General features: G+C 39.0%; 1 long non-coding RNA gene across 1 annotated transcript; it reads left to right on the top strand.

The window, feature by feature from the left end:
• The first annotated feature begins 5286 nt into the window (after positions 1 to 5286).
• Positions 5287 to 22114, top strand: LOC105745569 (uncharacterized). The gene is made up of 3 exons (XR_001118262.4): positions 5287 to 5595; positions 19663 to 19770; positions 20716 to 22114. It is a non-coding gene; the product is annotated as an uncharacterized lncRNA (long non-coding RNA).
• Positions 22115 to 22336: the final 222 nt, after the last annotated feature.

Raw genomic sequence — 22336 nt, 5'->3', positions numbered from 1 at the left:
TGAACCTTAATATATGTCCTTTACAATAATAATAGCTACCCTTGCTTCAGTGCACGCTGTCAGATATTTGTATACAATATCGCTAATCTTTGTAACAACCATGCATAGAATAAAAACCTCCATTTTATAAAGAAGAAAAACAAAGCTCAGAATGGTTAGATATTTTCCCTAAAGTCACCAAGCTAGAAAGTGGCAGAGCTAGGATTCAAACCTCATGTGTTTCTCCCCATCTTTATCTCTTTTCCTTGTCTTTGGAAGGTTATGGCATTATTTTATGTTATTATTATTCACATCATTGTGTGACTTTCCTTATATTTGTTTATGAGCTTCAGGTGTATTCTTGCAACGAAACTTCTATTATCTTAAGCTTATTGCAAAATAAGCAGGAATAAATTGAGTCAAAAGTATAGTAGATTGCTGTTCAAGCTCCTGCTTGTTCCCCAGAAGAAATCTTATGAACTCAAGTACCTTTTACATTTTTCTTGGCTTGAATATACCTGAGAGCAGTTAAAATTTGTTGATTCTGACAGGAAAAAAGGGGGAAAAAAATAGTTTGAAAACTGGAATGAAATGAGTCAGATTAGGAAAGTAAATTCTCAAACCTCAACATTCACAGACTCTTTCTCTTTTTCAACAGCTTTATTGAGGTATAATTCACATCCCATAGAATTCATCTATTTAAACTATACCATTAAATGGCTTTTAGTATATATGCACAGAGTTGTGAACCCATCACCACAATCGGTTTTAGAACATTTCCCCCAAAATAAATCCCACGCCTCTTAATCATCGCCCCCATTTCCCTGCCAGTTCTAAGCAATCACTAATCCACTTCCTGGCCTCTGTCTCTTTGTAATGGCTCCAAGAATGTCAGTTCCTATTATTCCCAACAAATAGTTTTCCATTCTCCTATCCCATCCTTACCCTCATCCACACCCACTCGCAAATATGCAAAACTTTGTGCATTTATTTATAATTTGAAACTAGAATTCTGAAATGGCTGGTATCAAACACCTTTTTTTCCAAGTTTTTTTTTTTACTTACTCTACTAAACTTATAATTAACTTGCTATCAAAACTAAAGTTTGAAAAAGTATGATTTTTCTAAGCTCTCATTTTTTCATGGCCTGATTATCCAGTTTGTGATGCTTTTAAAATCTCACGCATTGTTCTCTTATGAGCCATTTCACAGCTTGTTAGTATTGCTAACTGATTCTATAGATTGGTCAACTATATTAAATTAAATTAAGTTGATCTCTTTTATACAACTCTGGTTTTTAAATGAATTGGTTGGAGGATAGGTAGGAATTGCAATTAATGGTTAAAAATAAAATCAAGGATCATCTGTAAATTTTAGAGACCTATATTCACATTTACTGTGGATAATTTCTGGTTTACTATTTTATAGTCTCATTGCCATGGGAAATGATTGACAACTCATTGAATCTGTATTTGTTACTATGAGACTCAAATTATCTAAATCATATGGTTGGAAATGATTTTTTAGAACTAGCACCAGCTTCCAAGCTTTACTGATGGGAGGTAGCCCTTATGCTAATAAATTTTGCTGATATTAAATAAAACAGGAAGCACCAAAATGTCTCTAAGTATTAAAAGAAATAATCTATCTGAAGAAAAGGATGAATCTATTCCCTAGGAAGAGAGAAATTAATGAGACATTTGAATGCTTATGCCCTTGAAAGACAGTATTTCTATAACATAATCATTTGAGGTGAATTAACTAGTTTATAGGGTGTCTGGGTCAAGTCTTTACTTGGGCTGTGCCGTTTTGTTTTCTGTATGTGTTGGATACGTGTGGTAATAGCAACCTGTTAGTTACTGGTAAAACCCAGACCAAAGATATGTGAAGTCCGGACATGTGAGGTTGAATGAGCACATCCTAGAGCCGTGAAATATATTCACACTGTTGGGCGGTTATGGCAACAGAAAAACAATACTGATGAACAAGAATACTCAGATGGCCGTGGCTTAAAATAAGGAAAAAGCAGGCACTTTATAGGCAAAGAGGACATACCGTTTCTTATACAATGAGCTTCGCAAATTCTAACCCCGCCGTAATTATAACTGCCCTGTTCTCATGAAGCAAATGTTTATTCAGCAACCACAATGTTATGCCTAAGGTGCTGGCCTAGGGAATATAAGGGGAACAATGTAGAATGACAGGACCCTGGCCTCAAGAGTCTGTGGGAAAGCAAGGACTGAGTCTGGGAATAAATGAGTGAGGTGTGTAGACTACTACATTAGTGGAAAAAATGGAAGATGGGATTGAAAAGTATTGGGACCCAGATTGTAAGGTGGTTTTTGGTTTGTTTGTTTTCTGGTTTTTTTTAGGGAGCACTAGGGGATTGAACCCAAGACCTCATACATGGGAACCAGGCACTCAACCACTGAGCTACATCCACTCCCCAATGAGATATGGTTTTTCGTTTGGATTTTGGGAGGAACTGGGAATTGAGCCCGGACCTTGCACATGGGAAGCAAGCACTCAGCCACTTACGCTATATCCATTCCTCAGTGAGGTTCTTTAATGACAGTATGTTAGGACATACTTTGGAAAGGGGGGATTCACTGAATTTTTTAAATTTTTAATTTTTGGAGGTACGGGGTAGTGAACCCGGGACCTCATTACATGCAAAGTTCCCAGGTACTGCCAAAAAAAAAGTGATCAAACTTATTTCTGGCTATTTATTCATATATATTTTTTCTATCTTATTGCTATGATCTTTTTTAAGATGGTGAACTAAAATTATTTTACTTCCTTTTTTAATGTTCAGTGCAATGTTGGAGGCGACACTTAATATTTAGTTCATGGAAACTAGCCACATCTACTCACCAGAAGCAGCTATAATTAAAATGTCATGTGTTCTTAGTTTGGAGTGAATACAGAATCCCCCTTGTTTGAATATTTATTTAGCTAAACTACCATCTACCTCACTAAGGAAAAACAAGAAATCCAGGCAACATTTGCCCAAGATCACCACTTTTATTTTATTTTTTTAAGATGTATTTATTTCTCTCCCCTTCCCCCCCACCCCGGTTGTCTGTTCTCTGTCTGTTTGCTGCGTCGTCTTCTTTGTCTGCTTCTGTTGTTGTCAGCGGCACAGGAATCTAAGTTTCTTTTTGTTGAGTCATCTTGCTGCGTCAGCTCTCCATGTGTGTGGTGCCATTCCTGGGCAGGCTGCACTTTCTTTCGCGCTGGGCGGCTCTCCTTACGGGTGCACTCCTTGCGCTTGGGGCTCCCCTATGCGGGGACACCCCTGCGTGGCAGGGCACTCCTTGCGCACATCAGCATTGTGCATGGCCAGCTCCACACGGGTCAAGGAGGCCCGGGGTTTGAACCGCGGACCTCCCATGTGGTAGTTGGACGCCCTAACCACTGGGCCAAGTCTGCTGCCCAAGATCACCACTTTTAAAGCCTAGGGAAGCTACCAGGAATTGCTATATACTGGTATTTTCTATTTTTCATTGATTTAGCATTTTCTTCAATGCTATCCTGTCTATAGATAGATTCTAGGGGACTAGCCTATCTTTAAACAATCTAAGGTTCATGCATCCCCCTCCTTCATCACCCTTTAAATCCTCTCTGAGGTCTCCTGGCCTTGAGTAACTTGTCATAATGGACAGGATAGGCTGGCCATAGTGGGCAGCCACCCCTGTGAGTGACACCACCATGGCACTATATTGTAAGGATACCTGAAGAATGGACAGGGAAACCGAAGCAGACTTTGAGGGAAGGAGAAATGATGGTGACTATTGTAGAACCTGGAATGGTTCCTTTAGGAATTTAAAGAGGAAAAACAAGAGTTTTTGTAGTTTCCAGAAATATGACTGCCTGCCAGCTTCTTTCTATCCTCCCTCTTAGCCTAGCAGCGGGAGAAGAACAGGCAGGCACAGGCAGGCTGACTACTTTCCGGCTTGTGACAGCTCCAGATTACAAATGTGCAGAACAAGATTAGAGTGCCAGCATTCTCTGGCCCAAAGAACAGAGTGAAGTGGGCTGGGATGAGGTGAAGGAAAATAAGATAAAATAGAGGAGACGGAAAGAAGAGGAAGTATGGGGTGGTAGATACAGTATTAAGAAAGCTATGAGAAGGCTGAGTGACAGAAAGGATGAGGGCATCAGCCAGAAAGCTTTGTGCTGCCTGGGTGTGTGTCTGAGAGATATGTGGGTGTGTTTGCAGAGGAAGTTCTGGGGGCATGTGTGTGTGCAGAGTGTGTGTTAGGGTGGGGTTTTATTGATGTAGGAGTGGGAGGGTGTGTGCGGTAGGGTGTGGAGTGTGGGAGTGGAGAGAAAAAAGAGTGCAGAGGGAGGGAGGGCTTTTATGGAGTGCCAGGAACACCCATTTCACAAAGGAAAATTGCCAACTGCCAGAGAGTCAAATCTCCTTTGTTGGAATGGATGAGCTCTCCACAGTGGATTCTGGCCTCAGATCTTACCCCAGGATGTTTGCCAGATGTTTGACCCATGAAGGGAGGAACAGAGTTTCTGGATTTTTACCACACCCTAATCTTTCTCAGGGCCTGATGTTTTTACTTACAGATTATCATAGCGATGGTCACAGAGCAGCATTTCTTGGCAGATGGTTTAGTGAATAGAACTGAAAATTAAGAATAAGAGCATTCTAGTCTTGGTGTTCATATGATTTTTGGTAGCCTTTGGAAACCTACTGTAATACTTCCGTGCCTTGGTTCTCTTATTTGTCTAAAGACAAGAAAGAGTACATCATCCAGCTAAGGGAAATAAAGTATAGAAGAATAATTGCAGTGAATAAAGTAATTATAAAGACCAACGGGTGGCAACTTTAATTCAGTATGACAAGGTGCTTCTACTAACTAGAAATGCTCAAAAAACAGAAGAGGTTGACATGAAGGCAGTATGTTTCATGTCATTAAGTGTTCAAACACAGGCAGATGACACAGTAGTTTTGTGTTTTGGGGGGAATTCCAGCAGCAAATAATAGGCGTACTTAAGGTACCCTGAAGAATTATGCAAAAACTCTGAGATGTTATGATTCTAGGACTATACAGTGTTTGAAACAATACAGCATTACTTTGAATATTAAAGTGTCTTAGATATGAAATAAGTGATAGATTCAACGATCAACCAACGAAGAATGTCTACTGTGTGATTAGCATTGTTCTTGGGCAGGGTGTATATACACCATATAAATGCAGACAGATTTTGAGGCCAAAGTCCTCTACACTAAACCTGAGACAATAAAAGGCATGGGAGAAGCCTTGGTATTGGTTAGAGTCCAAAGAAGGGTCAGCTCAGTTTAACTGTTCAGGATTGAGAAGGCTGCAGGATGAAAGTCTAGGTCCAAAGGAAAGATGTTTGGGGATATGGAGTAGCTGAAGCTGTTGTGGTAGATCGAGTTATATAACCCGGATTGCTGGGGGCCTTTAAAGAGAACCCAGAAGTTACAGGAACCAGAAAGGAGAGGACATCACCAGAGGTAGATATAGAAGCCAAGCAACCCTGAGGACCGTCAGCAGCCAGCACCAGAATATTACATCTTCAGGGAAGAAGCAAGCCTTTGGATATCTTGATTTTAGACTTCTAGCTCCTAAAACTGTGAGTTTCTGTTGTCTAAGGCAACCCATTGTGTGGTCTTTGTAATAGCAGCTCTAGCAAACTAAGACAGTTTCTTAACCATTCTTAGAATGGTTACTTTTTTTTGCTTGAATGAATCAGAAATAATTGGATTTCACCCTCTCACCTCAGAACAGATGGTAGCTCATTCTGTACTGTTTATTTAAAAATATACCAGGAATGTAAGAATCACTTGCTTCTACCATCCACAGCTCAGAACTCCTGCCGTGTTGTCCATCTGGAGCATAATTAAAAACCAAGAATTATGCAAAAAGTTCCCTGAGCAGGCAAAATAGATGTCGTTAAATCCATGTACTAAAGCTCATAAGAGCTCAAGGCTTTAGTATTTACATAATCAACATCTCCCACTTACCATCAGTAAAGTGTTACTGCAAATCAGATGTTCTGTATGAAGAATCTGACTGGGAGCCTATTTCACATTATTTCAAATGGGGAAAATTATAATTTCTTAAAACATAACTAAAACAGTAAAATGAATATATGTAAGTAACAAACTATCATATTATGATGTAAAATGATTAAACAATGCTTGCTAGTCATCAAAGAACTGGCTTGGTTGACAGCTGCTTTGTATGCTATGATGTCTGTCTTACTATCAGCATCAGAGAAATTTCCCTTTGCTGACAAGGCATACTTTTAAATTCTACCAATTATATTTCTTTTCCTACACATTGCTTTGTTAAACAAGTTATAGTGAATTTTTAGTGTGTAAATGTTTAGTTTTCCTATAAAAACATCAGCCAAATATGATATATTAAGAGATACATATATTCTATGACATTGGGTATTAAAAACCAAGAGATGATCAGTCAGGAAAATATTAACTGGGGAGATGTTTGTAGTGTATGCCCAGTAGTGTGCTGGAGCTCACTTTTATTAGATCTCAAGAGCCAACTGCTATACTTCAGGAATTCTGTGAGCTGGTTACCTTCATATCAGTAGGCAGAAATTGGCCATCGTGGGAGGGTTTACACCAAAAAAACACAAAAAAACAAAAAAATAGGCAAACACCACAAATCAGGGGCTTTCCCTTCCCATGAGGTTGTTAAACATTTACCAGCATACCACTGAGTATGCCTATATTATATTTCATCAAATATAAGATGCCATTAGTTGTTGGATGGCATTACTGTATTAGTAGGATATGCTAGACTTATGTCATAATAGCAAACAACCCCCAAACATCAGTGGTTTACATGACAAAAGTTTATTTCATGTCTCTGCTGTGCTTATTCAGGAACCATACACTGATGGAGACCTCGAGTATTCCTATAAGAGATTTCTGGGTTTACTGTGCAAGAGAAGAGCCATCTGGCATTAAAGAGCTAGATTTCTATGCTTTGGTCAGAAGTAACACAAGTCATTTACCTTCTATATCCCACTAGCCATAACTATTCACAAGGCATAGCCTACCTACAAGAGGACTTGGGACCTGGGAAGAAGGAGCAATAGTTAGAATACTCGGCAAGCACCACTTTTTCTGCCACACACACACCATTGTTTTACATTTCTCTAAAGAAAAATAAACAAAAACTCTACCAATTAAACTGTGGTTTAAGGTTTTCTTATAACCTTAGAGTAAGTTATTTAGACACAGATTTTTTTTCTTTTTCTTTTTTATACTTTTTTAATTAAAGTTAATAGATCACAAAGAATGTTACATTAAAAACCATAAAAAACATGAAAAACATAAGAGGTTCCCATATACCCCACTCCCCACCCCCACCCCCACCCCATCATTTTTGTAAATTGTATTTTTTTGAAGATATATACATCACAAATAAATGTTACACTAAAAAATATAAGAGGTTCCCGTATACCCTCCACTCCCCGACCCTACTCCTCCCACACCAACAACCTCCTCCGTCATTGTGGCACACTGATCACACTCGGTGAACACATCTTGGAGCACTGCTGCACCATATGGAAGTTTATCCTGTAGTTCACACTCTCCTTCAGTACAATAAGTGGGTTATGGCAGGATATATAGATTTTTAGAAGTCATATATCACTCTTTTGCATACCAAGAAAGGTAAATTAATCAAAATAAATAGGTTAAAGCATTCTCTAAAACTTCTGCACATTTGAAGGCAGACTCCTTTGTATCACTTTTGGATTCGTTGTCACTGGTATCTGTGTTTTTCTACAAAGTATCACACATTGTGCCACCAAGACCATTAGTGAGACAGCATTTCTTAAGAGTGCTCCATTATTGTCTCCAAGATTTTCTTCCAAGCCACTGACACACATTCTGAAAGTTTTAATTGTGAAGCCTTATTGATCTAATTGGAAGGTGTTCACAGAAGTGTTCAGACAACAATTGATTCATATGCCTTCCTTAAATATCCTCAGTTTGTTGCCTGGAGTTGTGCAGCTGTCCAAACAGAACCTGACAGTAATAACAATGTCGCTACATTTTCAGCAAGCTTGTTCTTTAGTAGACTAAGTTCTCACGTATGCAGGCAACTACATCATGAATACTGTCTGGGTGCATGTGATTGTGAGATACTATAGATTACAAGATGGGTCCTGATTTCAGAGAAGCTAAAATGTAAAATTAAAACATAGGTATTTTAGAATCTGTTATTACCTAAGTGGTAGCTTGGGCTGAAATTCAGTTTTAAAGATTTTTGAAAAGTTGATGGGCAAAAGAAGAGGGAAAAGGCCTATCGTTTAAAAGCTATAGGCAGTTTTTCCTCCCTAGAGATGGCATGTGGAATTTACCTGCAGGAAAGATTGTTGTTTCAATTTGGGAAAGTGATCAAGAGGAGTCATTTAGATATTGAAGCTTAAGCAAAGGCTTTGTTCTGAATGGGTGGTTTTCAATCATGTGTGCTTCAGAGTTGCTGAAGTCTCTATATTATGAATCAACAACAAATGCCTGAGTATTGCAGCTCTGCACATTGTGTTTCCCCTAGGTAAGTATTTTCTTCAGAGTGTGAATTTAGATTACATTGTGTCTAAAAAGTAGCACCTTCTCATTTGGAGATAGGCAAGATCTTCTCATGCTAGCAGACAGAGCACACAAAGGAACTGAACTGAACTTGAGCTCGTCCAGGCCTGGACTGTAGATGTCTATGGGCTCTAACAGGTTGAATAATCTAGAAGATATGAATGTTGGACTACTATGTTTTGGTATAATTTCTTACCGGGCACCATAGAACAAGTTAATGATTCTGCTAGCCTGTCTTCTTAGGAAAAGTAATAAGATGCTGGGACCAATAAATGATGATTGGAGAAGTGGGCCTTGGACTGGAGGGAGGAAATTCTTCTCACCTCTGGCAGTTAGCTGTGGGCTTGTGCTTGGTGCTATGAATACAGTTGGCCTGCTCTCAAAGCTGGATTGAGCTGGGCAATCCTGCTCAATGAGCCTGGAGAAGAGCATATGATCTGAGAATGGGTCTGAGCCTTCCTAGGTTCAGGGGTGAGATCACCTGGTAGCCCAACCAGCAGCAGCACTAAATGTACTTCTGTTTTCCCCAAACTCCAGTTAAGCTTGTTAAGAGTGCAGCCAGGTCTCCAGAGGCTGTATGTAGTAAGTTAAGAGAAGGCTCTGTTTTACACCTGTGATGATATGACAAAGAAGAGAGGAGGGCCTTTTCCTCTGAGGTCAAAGAGGTGGGTGCAGCATATTAGGAGTGAAAGGGTTTTCTGCAAGCCCATTCATAATAGAAAAAAAAAAAAAAAAAAAAAGGAGAAGCAGCCTGAAGAACAGGAGAGAAGACAAAAATTTTATTTGTAATAACCATAATACTGAAGAAAATGAAAAGAAAAAAAACACCAGAGATCCCTAGGACCAGGGTATAGTCAAATTAGTGCTACATACCTCAGTTAATATATCACTCCATTACAGCCCAGTACAACAATGAATGTTCACCATGACAACTCCAAGTTCTTAAGAGAAGGTTAAGTTTGGCAAACTCCGTTTAAGATCACATGGAAGTTCATACCACCATTTAGAAAGATTTTACACCATTTGGGTAATATGAAGAAAATACTTGGTTATTATGGATATTGACTTTTCTGACATCTGGATAGCCAGATTAACTGTGTCCAGTTTATGGCACCAGCACTATAGGACATTTAGAAGACAAACATGGTGTTTTCCCTGAAAGCATTTGGAGATATTTCCTGTGTGTTTCTAACAATACTTTAGCAGCTCATCCAACAAATCTAACAAGGATGAATTTATCTAAATCTTTCTTTATCCTATTTATATTTGTGGACCATGCAACATCTTGAGGATAATGAGTTCCATATGTTTACTACCCACTGTATAAAGTAATGCCATCTTTTATTTATCTTTAAAGTACTTTCATGGAATTTCAATGGGTGCCCTTGAGTTTTAGCATTCTAGGATTTGAATGGCATTAGGATTAGCATTCTAGGATTCCTCACTCCAGGGCCACAGCTAGCACATATGGGTCTTGATGCAGATAAATCAAAGACCCCTGAATGCTCAGTTTAAAAAAGGAAGCCTCTCTTTTGGGCAAAGGCAGCCCTATGCCAGGTGCATGGCTTGGTGAGCAGAGCACAGGCGAGATTTCAGCTTGCACTTGCCTCCCCCTGCCTCCCCTCTTCCCCTGCCCCTGGCTGGGAGCCCTTGCAGGGTACAACAGGTACAACTACATATAGCAGCACTGGGCTTCAAATATGTAGGCTTTTCAAAAGTTTTACAGATGTTAATAATATCCTCTCTTCCTGAGGAATCTTAGTCTTTCTGTTCATTCCTAATTTCGGGCCAATGACCCTCCTCTGCCTTTCTTCATGAGTGGGGCTCAGGCTGAAGAGCAGCTAGACTCTCTCTGCTCTCTCCTCAGTATCCTCTGGATTCAGTGACATCAGCAGGCTAGAGGGGTTGGGAGCTATAAAACTAGGACCAGAAGGACAAGTCAATAATGAATTCCATTTCGAAGGTTTCAAATAGATAATTCAGAGAAGATCATCTTGTAATTATAGTTTAGGTTAATTTTCCCTGACTCACTGTCATGCAGAGAATTATTGGATACTTTATAATCTATCTTCTAAGCCTGGTAAGATCTTTTTTTATCATCATCGACTTAGAATTCTACCCCCTTAACCTGTCACCGTACAGATTCCCATTCTATATCTCCTTTATATTGAAGATCATGAGTAACCCCCTCCATTTTAAAACAATTTTAAGCCTCTTGCCTTTTTAGATCTATTCAGCTAGCACAGTGCCTAGAACTTGGCTAATAATGAATGAATCAATGAATCAATGACTATATTCCCCTTAAAGTCAGTTTTGATTTCTTTTGTTATTTATTATAAGCAGCCTCTGATGTGAACATTTGCTCATTACACTCAGCAAACACTGGAAATTCAGTGTTCTCTATCTAGGATTTGAGGATTTCCTCACTCCAGGACCACCTAGATACATAAATACATAAAATACATAAAATTCATGCATAGTTTATGTATTAGATTCTAGTATATTGGACACAGCTGTTAATCATCCAGTGAAACTTAAGATAACTGTTCAATTTTCATCCCAGATCTTCAATGCCATATTATTTTAAATATATTATTTTTTAAATTCAAATGTTAACTTCAGTTATATCTAGAGATAAAGTGCTTACATATTTTTCTTATTCCTAAGAGTAGAGTTTTTCTAGGGAAGAAACATTCCATACCAACTCCATTTTGCTATTTTTCAATTATTTTAATTATAATTTTATACAATAAAAATAGAAAGAATAGTAAAAGGTACTCTTTTATATCTGTCACTCAGCTTCAACAATTATCAACAGCTCTTGAATTTAATGTTTTTTTTTAACATGACTTGACTTCTATTTTCCTTCTAAACCTGAAATTCTCAGATTTTTCCTCCTCTCATAGGGATTTTTATTTTAACCTTTTGTTAAAGGTTGCACGTTTACTTCTGTAATTATAAGTTCCCAAAATCTCCATGTGTATTATCCACAGAAAGACATGAGCTTCTGCTACTGCCATAGTATCACTGGATATTTCTCTGTGCTAATGGAGGCAATGCTCCATGGGTCTCTCATATTTCTGCACATCTGGCAAGCAAAACACTGATTGCCCTTTTTTCCATTTAAAGAATGTTTGTATAGCGAAGAGCATTTTAAAGCAGTGGTAGTATCTCCTTGGAGAAAAGGGCAGGCATCCTTACTGACCATTATAAGAGGGCTCGGGTTCCCTAAACTCAGTGTTTCTCTCCCTTAACATATCCTATTTTTTTTTGTCTTCTCTTATTTTTATTTTATTTTGAAAGAAGCTTTAGATTACATAAAAGTTACAAGGAAAATATAGGAGATTCCCATGTACTCTACCTCCCTCTCTTTCCCACTTTACCTCATTAACAACATCTTTCATTAGTGTGGTACATTTATTACAATTGATGAACACATATTGAAGTATTGCTACTAAGCATGGTCTATAGGTGACATTATAGTTTACACTTTGCACTACACAATTTTATAGGTTTTGACAAAAGGTGTAATGGCCTGTATCTGTCGCAGCGATGTTATGCAGGACAATTCCAATGTCCCCAAAATGCCTCCATGTTTCACCTATTCTTCCCTCTCCCTCAGAACCTCTGGTGGCCACTGCCTTTATATCAATGATACACGTTCTTCCATTGCTAGAATATTAATATTAATTAGAATATACACTTAAGTCAATAATTGCATTTCCCCCCTTATGTTTGCTCATTCCTCAATCTTGAGGATTTGGGGATGGTGATGCCCACTCTGTTTCTGATTGAGAGGGGTAACATATCCTACTGCGTGTACAGGTTTTACCTGATCCTTGTTGTATCACCCTGTGGGAATTGGGGCTTGAGGAACTAAAACAAAAATGCTGATACTCTGGTTGCTGCTATTGCTGTAACTATTCTTTTCTTTTTTTCCCCATCTCTGACCTAGAAATCTCTAGTTTTCTAGCAGCATGCTGGTAGAAACTCTGACAGGCTAACTTACTGGCTTGCAAGTAGTGTAAAATCTCAGACCCGTCAGTTCTTGACGGTTTTGGCAACAAAGATATGGCTTTCTGAAAGAGGAAGAATGAAGCCAATTAACAACGGTATTGAATTGACCAAGTTGTACACCCAACTGAGCAAATAAATTGTCCTCTACTTTAATTGCCTGTTAATGAGAAGGAATGAAGAAGGTGGTCGCAGGTCAAGTATGAGGAAGTAAGATCGTGAAGCGTTACCTGAACAGTACATTGCTTGTTTTTAATGCTCCTCTGGGTGGGCGGCGGGGGGACTTCCTCACCAATCTAGCAGTCAACCTCAAATCTGCCCCACTGTGGCAGCTAGTACTAAGATTTGTCTGGGTGTGCAGAAGATTCCATCATTTTTCAGAGAAGTGACAGAGACACAAAAGTACACTGAGCATGAAAGGAGAGAAATTTGCTACCACTATGGGCTAAAACCAAACCAATCATTAGAACTTTGGATGGTTCCCTTGGAAGATGAGGGGGTAGCATGTGTGATATTTATTAAGAAAGAATGGTAAAGGCTGGGCTTTCTTAGGGCTCAAACTCACTTGGAATTTACAATGCTAATCTTAGATCTATTAAGAGATAAAAGTAAAAGACTTTTGGAATTTTTGCAGTGGATCCTGGTTGCTGTAAGGGGGCTTTGGCCTTCTTTGGGAGACAGAAAACTCCTTCGGGAAACCAAGGATGTGGCATTGACTGGTATTCAGGTTCTTACTGGCCTAAATAGGCCAGTACAATGTTAGCGTGCTCTTGTCAAAACTGAATGCCTGACCCATGGATGCCTTGTGACTCTCTGACATGATATTCCTATTTTGGGGTGAGTCAACTCAGACCCAATGACTAACAAGTGGGGAAGGGCCCAGCAAGTTTCGCTTGTCAAATGGAAATAATATATTCAAGAAGACAATCAGCCTTGCCTCAGCAGCATCTAGGCTCTACATGTAAAGTAGTACATATTCCGTTGGGGAAAACTCTATCCTCCACTTTGCCAACTGAAGTAAAGCCACTGGCTTAATGGGGTCTTCATTTTACAGGGGTTTCCCTAAATGCCTTGGCCTGGCTCCCTGATTGTTTGGTCAAGTTGAAAGTTGATGGTATTCACTGGGCTGCTGTGCTGTTCAATCTGCCCACCAATAACTGGCTAATACTCTTCTTGAAGAACCTTGGTATATTTTTACAGACTTTTGAATTATTGCCAGTGGCCTGGCTGTTTGGTCTGCCATTTTGAAATTACAGATTGACAAATTACAGACAAATCCTCTTTGGAGTCACAAACTGTGGAAATCAGAGTCTATTCTCTGATGAGATCAACTGGAGTCAAGTTGCTGATTAAGCCTGTGCTGCCCAGATTGCTACCACTTCGGCCTAGATCCATCATTGTACTGGACATGGCGATCCTTCCACCATCAGAGACTGGGCACAAAGTAAAGGCCTCCATGTTTGTGACACAGAAACTACTGCTGCATGCCAGGGGTGGACTCCTGACAGGTGACACGTTGTCTTGCAAGGAGGGAGGACATCATGTAGAGCAATGATCGCACCCACTCCTGGCAGATTGACTACATCTGACCTGTGGTCTCTCAGGGCTATCAATGGGGCCTTACCACTGTTGACACTTTTTCAGGGTATGGTGCTTCTGTTCTACTCTAATCAGCAACTTCGTCCACACCATTTCAACTTTGAAACTAATCCATGTCATGTTTTTCATCATCTGGACTATTTTTGCCTGACAATGATGTATCTTTTGTGACAAAACTCAACACTGGGCTGATGATCATCAAGGTATTTGATGAGTTTTCGATGCTCTCCACCATCTACAGCATCTGGCATTGTTGAGCATTGGAAAGACCTCGATAATTGACTCTAAGATTTCTGACTCTTCATCCTTCCCTTCCTCCTGGTCCATAATCTTAGTAAGAAGTTTTCGTCACTGAATTCACTCTTCCTGGAAAAGGATCATCTTCTTTCAGCTACTTCCTGGGTAATTATTAGGTTGAACGGGGTGGGGTGTTATATAAGCCTATACTGAAGATTCATGATGCTGCTATTGAGGCAGGATAATTAGGGAATAAAGAGATGAATCTGCGACCTGGCAGAAAAAATGCCGCCATTAAACACATAACCATGGATACTCAAGATGGCTGCTGGAAGAAACTTGAGATTATCCCCATTCTGAACAGGATTTCCTCCGGAATTAAGGAGAAGCCCTGTATATTCTCAGGGGGCCTTATCATTGGGTCTTCCCAGGGGATTGAGGGGTAGGGTAATTGATCAAAACAGCAAACAACTGGGATTCTTCCCCCTACATTAGCAAAGGGGTGGAATAAATAATGGTTTAAAAAGCCAGCTCGAAATCAAAACCAATCCTGTTCTTGCCTTTTCTCCCCCTGCCTGAATCAGCACACAAGTAAACCGGGGCATTTGTAATCTGTAATGGGGAATTGTAGTCTGTAAATCGCCTTCTTTATCTCTTTTCAGCTGCTTTCCTTTCTACCTGGGCCCCATAATCTGTTATTTTCTCCCATCTCTCTTCTCTCAGTTCCTTAATAAATTACTGGCCTAACTAAATTGGCTTTCACTTAAAATTCGTTTTTTGTAGCTTAGTCAAGAACCTAGGGAAAACGCTGCAATACTATGACCTTTTATGGGCATGATGCTTTTATTTTTCTCCTCATGGCAACCCCAGGCTAACCTGATTGGTTCACCTGCTATTTCTGTGAGTAATAAACTGCCCTTTGTCTCTGATCCGTGAGTCCTATAAGAACCCATGAAATTATGGCAGGCTAAATTTTTTAGTTTGTAGGTAGGGTAAAATATAAGACTCTGCACAGTTCTTGACACTGTCCCCACACTAAAAAACAATAAACCATAAAACAATCAGCATACAGCTCTACAGAAATGATATTTGCTTTTTACCTTTCTGCCTAGTGTCAAAACTTAGAGTGATATCTCTGTTACGTGCTCTTATGGACTCAGCAAGATTATACTAGGAATATTTTGACCAAAGAAATGGAAATGAGTAGAATTCAGGCACTATTTGTTCCCTTTGCGTTACCATGCAGGGTGAGAAACTTTGTAATTTCTTTGTCAGTTGCCATCATACTTACAGGGTCAAGGGTGTGATTACCTACAAGTGTGCCTCAATGACCGTTCCTCAGTGCTAACACAATGTGCACAACAAAGAACCTAATTACAATAAAGACTGTATGCAGCTTAAGTCAGGTTGCCTAATTGAATCTAGTATTGTTGCCGATATCCATTAATATGCTTAAAGAATTTGTTGTGAAAGCTTCTCTTATGTTTACTAGTGTGATTCAGCCTCCATGCAGTGAGATTACAGTTCAGGAGTTTCCTGGTACTGTTAGGATAATGCTAGCTTGCGCTGTATATATGAATGTGTGTGTGTGTGTGTGTGTGTGTGTACTGCCTGCACTTCAGAACCTTTTCATGCACTCAAACCCAGGCTGAATGAAAGAACTCTTTTCTCATTTACTAAGAAAGGTTTCTGTGGTTACCATAAAGCACAATCTCCAAAGGTTTTTGTTTATATTAGCCAATGTGTGACAGTTCTGACATGCAGTTCTTTACATGTCTTCACACACACACAATACCTATTGTTCATGGAAACCCCACAAAGCTTAGGGGCCTGGAGACTGAAGAGCTCTCCAAGACAGACCTGGAAACTGTCATGGGCAACTGCTCAGCAACTGGACTAGGATACAGTATTGCCAGAAAATTTGTGGATAATTCAATGAACACTTTCGAGTGTCTCTTATGTGCAGGTATGGTGCAATACAGTAATAATACACAGTGGCTGAAATGTTTGCTCATGAATAGCTAGCAGTCTACTGGGGGGTATCCATGAATAGGCCTGCAAACCAATAATTACTCACATGTGGGTATGGATACAAATGGCTAAATGGAAATGCAGAGGAGGAAATGGTTTACTACTTGGGATTAGAGAAAATTGAGAGTAGAAAGTGATTTTGGGGTCTATTACTGTGTTTGGGAGAGCTGACTATTACCCTACATTCTAGGCACCAAGAGGCTTAAATTTCTCCAGAGGGGCAAAGGGAAAGGTGAGCTTTGGAGTCACACAGCCCTGGGTTTGAATTTCAGCTCTACTGTCAACCACTTATTAGGTAACTGCATAAGGTACTTAACCTCTATCAAGACCTAGTTTCTTTATCCCTAAAATAGGAAAGATGGTATCATATCATTGGGTTATGAGGATCAAAGAAGATAATCAGGCTAAAGTGTGTATATAATAGGTGCTCCATAAAGGTTAGTCTCCCTTTCCCCCACCCTTCATTCCCACATATTTAGCTCCACTATGATACAGGGTGATGTCCTCTTGACTAGTCCATGTCTGAGTTCCACCCGAGGTAAGAGTGAAGAGAGACCAAGTCAAGTGATTGTGTCCCACACTTCCAGTAAACAGTCATTCAGAAATTCATGGCAGATTTCAGAGTACTTTTGGAATCTGAGAGCCAAATATTTAAGTATAGGAAAAGGAGAAACTCACTAACAACAACAATAATAATTTTGCTGATTGCTTTACATACATTATCTTTTTTAATCCTCACAAAAAACCTATAAGGGAGTTCGTATTTTCCCCATATTGAAGAAAAAAATTTTTTTTTACCTTCTGTAATATTTAGTATTATTTACCTCATTTTCTTTTATAGTTACTTTGAGACAGGATTTTTTTTCTTAGTAAGGCTCCCAAGTTTAGGTATATAAGCGTACTTTGTTTAATTGTGCTTCACTTTATTGTGCTCCCGCAGTTATTGAGGGATTTTTTTTACAAACTGAAGGTCTTCTTTGAGCACGGCTATTGGCACAATTTTTCCAATAGCATGTGCTCACTTCATGTCTCTGTGTCACAGTTTGGTAATTCTCACATATTTCAAATTTTTTCATTATTAGTAAATGTGTTGCGGTGATCTGTGATCAGTGATCTTTAATGCTACTATTGTAATTGTTTCGGGATGCCATGAATCACACTCAAATAAGACGGCAAACTAATTAATAAATGTGTATATTCTGACTGCTCCACCAACCAACTGTTCCTCCATCTTGCTCCCTCTCATTGGGCTCCCCTATTCCCTGAGACACAACAATATTGAAATTAGGCCAATGTCTAACCCTATAACAGCCTCTAAGAGTTCAAGTGAAAGAAAAAGACATTTATCTCTCACTTTAAATAAACAGCTAGAAATGATTAAGCTTAGTTTAGTAGGCATGTCAAAAGCTGAGAAAGCTATGCCTCTTGCAACAAACATTTAGCCCAGTTGTAGATGAAAGGAAAAGTTCTTGAAGGAAATTAAAAGTGCTACTCCAGTGAACACACAAATGATAAGAAAGTGAAACAGCCTTATTGCTAATATGGAGAAAGTTTTAGTGGTCTGGATAGAAGACCAAACCAGCCATAACATTCCCTTAAGTCAAAGCCTAATCTAGAGCAAGGCCATAATTCTCTTCAATTCTCAATTCTACAGAAGAAAAGTATGAAGCCAGTAGAAGGTTATGTTCATAAGGTTTAAGGAAAGACACTCTCTTCATAACATAAAAGTGCAAGGTGATGCAGCAAGTACTGATGTAGAAGCTGCAGGAAGATATCCAGAAAATCTAGCTAAGATAAATGATGAAGGTGGCTACGTTAAACAGCAAGCTTTCAAGGTAGATGAAACAACTTTCCATTGGAAAAAGATGCCATCTAGGACTTCTATAGCTAAAAAGGAGAAGTCGGTTCCTGGCTTCAAAGCTTCAAACGACAGGCTGACTCCTCGTTAGGTGCTATTGCAGCTGGTGTCTTTAAATTGGAGCCAATGCTCATTTATCATTCTGAAAAAAATCCCCAGTCCCTTAAGAATTATGCTAAATCTACTCTGCCTGTGCTTTATATATGGAACAACAAACCCTGAATGACAGCATATTTGTTTATAAAATGGTTTACTGAATATTTTAAGCCCACTGTCAAGAACTATTGCTCAGAAAAAATATTCCTTTCAAAATATGATTGTTGATTGATCATGCACCTGTTCACCCAAGAGCTCTGATAAAGATGTATAAATGATTAACACTTTCATGCCTGCTTACATAATATCCATTCTGCAGCTCATGGATCAAGGAGTTATTTCAACTTTCAAGTCTTATTTAATTTATTAAAGAAATAAATTTCATAAAGCTATAACTGTCATAGATAGTGATTCCTCTAATGGATTTGGGCAAAGTAAATAAAAAACTTTCTGGAAAGGATTCACCATTCTAGATACCATTAAGAACATTTGTGATTCATAACAGAAGGTCAAAATATCAACATTAACAAGAATTTGGAAGAAGTTGATTCCAACCCTCCCAGATGAGTTTGAGGGGTTTAAGATTTCAGTGGAGGAAGTAACTGCAGATGTGAAGGTTACAGCAAGAAAACTAGGATTAGAAGTGGAGCCTAAAGATGTGACTGAATTGCTGCAATCTCATAATAGAAGTTGAATGGATGAGAAGTTACTTCTTATGGATAAGCAAAGAAAGTGAAAATGCCATGAATGTTGTTGAAATAACAACACTGGATTTAGAATATTATATAAACTTAGTTGATAAAGCAGTGGAAGGGTTTGAGAGTACTGACTAATTTTGAATGAAGTTCTTTTGTGGGTAAAATGCTATGAGAGAGCATGGCATTCTACAGAGAAATCTTTTGTGAAAGGAAGAGTCAGTCAATGTGACAAACTTCACTGTTGTCTTATTTTAAGAAACTGCCACAGCCACCCCAAGCTTCAGCAACCACCACCCTGATCAGTCAGCAGTCATCAACATCAAGCAAAAAGATTATGACCCTCTATCAGTAAAAACATTATGACTCACTGAAGGCTCAGGTGATGCCAGCATTTTTTAGCAATAAAGTAGTTTTAAATTAATGTATGTATACTGTTTTTTAGACATAATGTTTTGCACACTTAATAGACTACAATATAATACAAACATAGCTTTTATATGCATTGGGTAACTAAAATATTCGTGTGACTCACTTTATTGCAGTGGCCTGGAACTCAACCTGCGTATCTCTAAGGTATGCCTGTGTACTACAACCAGATAAGAATTGTGGGCTGAAGCCACACAGCATAGATGGAGTAAATAACCTAGTATGTAAGTATACTTGAATGAATTAGAGCTTGGTATATTTTCCACATTCTTTATTAGAGTGAATATTTCAAAATGTAAAATTCCTTAAAAATAACTGTTAAAGTAAATAGATCTATGTTATCTTTCAGTTTCTCTTTATCAGCATATCACAAATAATGTTATACAGAGTCCAAGATTGGAATGTTCCTTTATTACTCACCCTGAATCTTAGCTGGGGATCAGAACTCTCCCAAGGTTTGGGCATGGCCTTAGGGTTTCTGACTAGATTATTATCAAAATAGCTCTTCTGCCCTCAGAACCACATACCCGTAAATCCCTGGTGTTCACCTGCTCCCTCCTCCAATCCTCTCCCCAGTTCCATGGACAGTCCAACCCACTGTCCCCACCCTAGCCCCCTGACAAACCAGCACCACCCAACCCAATAATATCATTGCACCACTGTCATGCCCCTCCACTGCACAACTACATACTTCCACCTTATCAAAAAGTAGTTTTAAATTAATGTATGTATACTGTTTTTTAGACATTATACTATTGCACACTTAATAGACTACAGTATACTATAAACATAACTTTTATATGCACAGGGAAACCAAAATATTTGTGTAACTCACTTTATTGCAGTGGCCTGGAACTCAGCCGTATCATAGATTTTGCCCATATGGGCATTGGCTCACAACCTTCTTCTCCCTTTCTATCTCCTGTAATCCTATCTTCCAGACTCTAGCTCTGTGAGTTTGCTCAATTTGCTTAATTGATATCAGTGAGGTCAATGTAGGGTGTTGTTAATGTGGGAAAATGTGGGAGGTGTATAGAACGGGGCATAAGGGAATCCCCTCTATTTTTTATGTAACATTTATGTAATCTAAGTATCTTTTTAAAAAAATTAAAAATATATTTTAAAAAATAGCTCTTCTCTCAATTGGCTATACCTCCTTCTTTTCTCAGACAAGGGAGCATTGAAGAGATGTTCGCCTGACTTCTTAAAAGCCCTGAACAGCCCCAAAGACATCTGTCATGCCCTAGTGTCTCCACTTCAAACGCTTCTGTTGTCTTCCCCATAGCTCCCCACATTAACTAAGGAATGGGGTAAGTGGTTCTAACCAAACACCCTAGGATACAGCATGGCTCTAAAAAGAAAGAAGTTTATTTCTCTCATACAAAATGGACTGAAGGTGAGTGGTGGAGGAAGGGCAGAGGGCTTCATCCCATGAGGTCATTCAAGCAATCAGGTCCCTCAATCTTGTTCCATTATGCTGTAGGGTGATGTCCTCATATCCCTCGTCAAAGCTGGATAAATTCCATGTCTGAATTCCAGCCCAATGGAAGAGTGAAGAGAGTCGTAGGCAAGTGGTGTGTCCTTAAGGAGGTAGCCAGGAAGTTGCACACATTACTTCCATTTACTTCCCATTAGTCTAAGCTTAGTCACAATATCACTGCTAGTCACAGAGAGGCTGAGAAACATAGTTTATAACAGAACAGACGTATGTCTGGCTAGAACTCAGGGAGTTCTATTACAAAAAGGGTAGAACAGACATTGGGAGACAGATGGCAATCTCTGCCTCATGCCATTAGACACAACTTGAAAGAGAAGAGTAGCAATATAAGGAAGCTATACAGCGACTTCCTGCTACTGAAAACAGAGCCTCCCTCATTATTTTGTTTCCCCAATCAACAAGTATTTACCCAATTTAAAGTTTTTAGTACCTTTCCCCACTATCATCTTTCTTATGTGGTATATTCCCACTCAACAGCATCCTGTCTGGTACCTGTCTCTACCCTTGCCTCCCCCAAATCTATCATAAACACTGATTCCCACAGCATCTTTATCAATATAAATGAGACTTCACTTCCCCACTTAGAACTTAGAGATGGCTTTTCCTTGCAACGAGCACCAAATCTAAACTCTACCATGGGCCAAAAGGCTGCTGTACAGACTTCAGCTTACTGCTCAGAGACTTCTCAGAGACCCTCCCGACCAGCCCAGCTAAAGGAGCCATGCCTCCTAGTCACTATCCACCTCATTACCCTAGAGTAAGTCATCCTTCATAACACCCATCGCAACCACTATGACTTACTAAACAATTTACACGTTTATAGTATATAAGCCCCTGAGAGACAGAGACACTGCCTTGCTCACTGCGGGGTCCAGCTGTGAACACATTAACAGGCACTCTCTAAGTACCTGTTGACTCACATGCTTGGTCTTCATGAAGAAGTAAAATCATTTATCTAACAGCTATTAATTCAGGGCCTTGTACATAGAAGGTACTCAATAAATATTTATTGAATTAATAAAGCTCATTTCAAATATCACTGAACCCAAGGGACAAGGAATACCATTTGAAAAGGGTCTGCATGAATATTTTGTGCTAAATTAATAATTTTTTAAATATTAAGGAAACAAATAAGCTTTGAAAGTCCTACCACTGAAATAAAACCATTGTTAATATGTTGGTAAACATTCATAAGACTTTTTTCCTATATCCAAACACACATAAGACTTTTAAAACTGGTATCATGCCATATATGCAGTTTGAATAACTTGCCAAGAATAGTTGCGCTGAGA

Source organism: Dasypus novemcinctus, chromosome 7, assembly GCF_030445035.2.
Source record: "Dasypus novemcinctus isolate mDasNov1 chromosome 7, mDasNov1.1.hap2, whole genome shotgun sequence".
NCBI classification, from domain to species: Eukaryota; Metazoa; Chordata; class Mammalia; order Cingulata; family Dasypodidae; genus Dasypus; species Dasypus novemcinctus.
The sequence above is the reverse complement of the archived record's forward strand: the minus strand, read 5'-3'. Positions and strand labels throughout refer to the sequence as shown.